The sequence below is a fragment of the Neophocaena asiaeorientalis genome, unplaced genomic scaffold (assembly GCF_003031525.2).
Source record: "Neophocaena asiaeorientalis asiaeorientalis breed wild unplaced genomic scaffold, Neophocaena_asiaeorientalis_V1.1 scaffold582, whole genome shotgun sequence".
NCBI classification, from domain to species: Eukaryota; Metazoa; Chordata; class Mammalia; order Artiodactyla; family Phocoenidae; genus Neophocaena; species Neophocaena asiaeorientalis.
This window is the reverse complement of record NW_020172996.1, coordinates 1,188,490-1,193,234: the sequence shown is the minus strand read 5'-3', so window position 1 is coordinate 1,193,234 and position 4,745 is coordinate 1,188,490. Positions and strand designations below refer to the sequence as shown.

The 4,745-nt window shown below is 39.4% G+C and overlaps 1 pseudogene; it reads left to right on the top strand.

The window, feature by feature from the left end:
• The first annotated feature begins 948 nt into the window (after positions 1-948).
• The window catches only part of LOC112398014 (protein CEBPZOS-like), a 6,262-nt pseudogene continuing 2,465 nt past the window's right edge, over positions 949-4,745 (top strand).

Here is a 4,745-nt window from a genome sequence, read left to right as displayed (position 1 = left end):
AAAGCTTCACTCAGATCCTTGGCAAGCCTCAGCATCTGGCCCAGGGCTCCTCAGCCTGGCACTGCAGACATATGGGGCTGGATGATTATCTGTGGCGGGAGCCGTCTTCGTGCACTGTAGGATGTTGAGCAGCCTCCCTGGTCTCTACCCACCAGGTGCCAGCAGTGTGTCCCCCTCATGTTGTGACAACCAAAAACGTCTCCAGGCATTGCCAGGTGTCCCCTAGTGGGCAAAGTCACCCCTGATGGAGAACCACTGGTGTAGCCACACTTAATCACACTGTTTTGTTTTCAGTGTATTTCCTTTTAAAATTTTTTTTAATTTTTTAGAGTAGTCTCAGGGTCACAGCAAAATTGAGCAAAGTTGCAAAGAGTTCCCATACACCCCCTGACCCATACATGCCTACTCCCCCCATTGTCAACTTTCCCCACCAAAATGGGCCATTGGTGACAAGAGAAGAACTTGCACTGATACATTGTTATCACCCAGAGTCTATAGTTTGTATCACCATTCATTGTATCATTGTACATTGTGTGGGTTTGGACAAATGTATATTGACATATACCCACCATTATAGCATCACACGCGGTATTTTCATGGCCCTAAAATTCCTCTGTGCTCTACCTGTGCCTCCCTCCGCCCCAGCCCAGTTTGAAAGGTTTGAAAATAGACAAAATAGCAACATTTTTTCTGTTACACTCATCGTTTCAACACTGACCAACTCATACCCCCAGCATGCTGTAACCACCAGAATTATTTTCAAAGCAAATTCCAGACATGATGCCATTTCATCCATACGGAGTTCAATATCTGTTTCCTAAAGAGAAAGCCTCTTGTATAAAGCTGATTTATTTTATTTTTCTTAAAGAGCTGACTTTTGAACGCACACAGAGCCTACCCCCTCGAAGTCACCTGATATTGTCTGTTGCAAAGAACGAGGGGGAAAGAATGGCGTATGTGAGCATTACTTAGATCGAAGCTCTGTTACACACAAGCAAAATTCTGCATTGCTTGGGAATTACACACTAGATATAGTACAGCCTGGTTCTAAAAGCGTGATCATTCCCTGTGTGCCAGGAGCCGTGCTGAGCTTTGAGGGGAAAATATAGGACATACTCCCCGCCCTTGAGATGCTCACGATCTGATTGATAAACACTGAATGCAACACATGGGATGTGGGGCAAACGTGTCATGCATCCCATGCTCTGCACGGCTGGACAATAATAAAATAAGAATCAGCAGCGGCAGCGGGAACAGCTGGGCTTCATTGAGACCTCACTACCTCAAGCACCCAGAATGCAGAGCAAAAACAAAGCAGGAAAATTAGAGAAAAGTGGGTGGGAAATGGGATCTAGGGGTGTACTTTGGAGAACAATGGCTAGCTTTCAGGTGTTTTCATGGTTTGGATAGGGCGATTCTAGAATCTTGACTGCGCTGGTCTGAACCCAAGAATAACTAACCGTTCCTTTCCTCAGATAGAGAGCAATGCAAAAATTACAAAGATTCCTTGGGAACCAGCTGGGCTATTTCATTCAGCAGAAAGTTCTGTGGGATACAATAGGGGGTCTCCTCAGGCTGCCAATCGACGCTTGTTTCTAAAATGACTGCTTCTCCCCTCTCCCAAGACCATCCTACACACAGCTGTCTTCAGGGTCACTTGCCAAAAAGCTTATTTATTTCATCAAGATTTTTACTTGTCAAAGACTAGAAACAACCCAGGCATGCATCCATGGGGGATAATAATAATTCATAATAACATTATAGTTTAATTATTTCTGGTTTAGTCCATAAAATGGAATACTACACTATTCTTTTCCCTTATAGGTTATTACAAGATATTGAGTGTAGTTTCCTGTGCTATACCGTAGGTCCTTTTTGGTTATCTATTTTACATATAGTAGTGTGTATCTGTTAATCCCAAACTCCTAATTCATCCCTCCCCTCCCCTTTGGTAACCATAAGTTTGTTTTCTATGTCTATGAGTCTGTTTCTGTTTTGTAAATAAATTCACTTGTGTCACATTTTAGATTCCACATATAAGTGATATCATATGACATTTGTCTTTGACTTACTTCACTTAGTATGATAATCTCTAGGTCCATTCATGTTGTTGCAAATGGCATTATTTCATTCTTCTTATGGCTGAGTAGTATTCCATTGTATATATGTACCACATCTTCTTTATCCATTCATCTGTCAATGGACATTTAGGTTGTTTCCATGTCTTGGTTATTGTAAACAGTGCTGCAGTGAACATTGGGGTGCATGTATCTTTTCGAATTACAGTTTTCATCTTTTCCAGATATATGCCCAGGAGTGGGATTACATGATCATATGGTAGCTCTATTTTTAGTTTTTTAAGGAAATTCCATACTGTTTTCCATAATGTCTGGACCAATTTACATTACCACCAACAGTGTAAGAGGGTTCATTTTTCTCCACACCTTCCAGAGGAAAGTCTTTTCACGACCTGTCTTTTTGAATCTTTGAATGTTTTATCTATTCAAAAAAATGAATGAAATTCGATTTTAAATTAAAATAAGTAATATTAAAAATAAATTAAAACGGAGACGCCGGCCCTTTTTCCCCAGCAGCCCCTACCATCTTCATCATGTTGATAGTTCACCATGGGAGCCCAGTGGCACTTTCTGACCCTCCATTTTGCCCAACTTTGACACAGTCAGCAGAACGAGAACTACCCTCATTTAACGAGTGTCCTTTCTTCCCCCTCCCAGGTGTGTTATTGGCTTCAAGGAAGAGACCGTCAGCCTGGGACCAAGAGAATCCCGGGGCGAGTTCCCGGTGAGACAACTGTCCTATGCATCACCTCCAAGGCCTCCCACATCCTGTACAGATCGTGGAGAGGACCCGTGGGGACAGGTGAAAGGTGGGCATCCATGTCTGGTGCATTTACAGAATGAGAAGGGGAGGAGAATGGGCAAGAAGTCTTCAGAGGGACTTCCCTGCTGGTCCAGTGGTTAAGACTCCACGCTCCCAAAGCAGGGGGCCCGGATTCCATCCCTGGTAGGGGCACTAAGATCCCACATGCCTAATGGCACAGCCAAAAAAAAAAAAAAAAAAACTGAAGAAGGCTTCAGAGGGGACCTGGGGTCAGACTGTGCATCGTATATAAGCACTGTGAACAATCTATTCCTCCTCCGAGGAGAGTAGGATTCTAAACAGGAAAGCTCCATCTCAGACCTGCCTTTTAGGAAGATTATTTGGGCTGCCCAAATGGATTGGCTGGGGTGATAATCCCCAGATTTCTGTCCTTACCATTCCACTTCTATATTTTCCCCCATATTAACCTTAGGGCCTATGTGATTCCCTCCTTAACTTTTTGTTTTTTAAATTTTAATGGACTCCCTGCTTCTTTAAATTGAAACAGTCTTATTGAAGATAACTTTTTTAACTTGAAGTATAGTTGATTTACAATATTGTGTTAGTTTCAGGTGTGCAGCAAAGTGATTTGGTTATACATGTATATGTATATATCTATACTCTTTTTTATTTCTTTCCATTATAATTCATTACAAGATATTGAATATAGTTCCCTGTGCTCTTCAGTATCTTTGCTTTGCAAAAGCTTTTAAGTTTCATTAGGTCCCATTTGTTTATTTTTGTTTTTATATCCATTACTCTGGGAGGTGTTTATCCCTCCCCCCCAATAGTTTTTATACAGTGATGTATGTCCATTATTTCTCAATACACCTGAAAAAAATAATTTAAAATAATAATAAATAAAGATAATTTTCTTATTGAAGATAACTTTTTTAACTTGAAGTATAGTTGATTTACAATATTGTGTTAGTTTCAGGTGTGCAGCAAAGTGATTTGGTTATACATGTATATGTATATATCTATACTCTTTTTTATTTCTTTCCATTATAATTCATTACAAGATATTGAATATAGTTCCCTGTGCTCTTCAGTAAATCCTTGTTGTTTATCTGTTTTATATACGTACCATGTATATGTTAATCCCAAACTCCTAATTTATCCCTCTTCCCCAATAGTTTCTTTTTAATGTTATTTTATTTTTTGTAAAGTTATTTTTATGTAATGTTATGTATGTTATGTAATGTTATGTAATGTTTATGTATTTTTATGTAATGTTATCTGCAACAACATGGATAGACCTAGAGATTATCATATTAAGTGAAGTCAGACAGACAAAGATAAATATCATATGATATCACTTATATGTGGGATCTTAAAAAATGATACAAATGAACTTATCTATGAAACAGAAAGAGATTCACAGACATAGAGAACAGACTTGTGGTTGCCAAGGGGGAAGGGAGGTGGAGGAGGGAAGGATTTGGAGTTTGGGATTAACAGATGCAAACTATTATGTATAGGTTGGATAAACAACAAGGTCCTACTGTACAGCACAGAGAACTATATTCAATATCCTGGGATAAACTATCACAGAAAAGAATATGAAAAGGAATGTATATATAAGTATAACAGAATCAGTTAGCTGTACCATTTTTCTAGATTCCACATATATGCGTTAATATACAATATTTGTTTTTCTCTTTCTGACTTACTTCATTCTGTATGACAGTCTCTAGGTCCATCGGCGTCTCTACAAATGACCCAGCTTCATTCCTTTTAATGGCTGAGGAATATTCCATTGTATATATGTACCACAACTTCTTTATCCATTCGTCTGTTGATGGGCGTTTAAGTTGCTTCCATGACCTGGCTATTGTAAATGGTGCTGCAATGAATATTGGGGT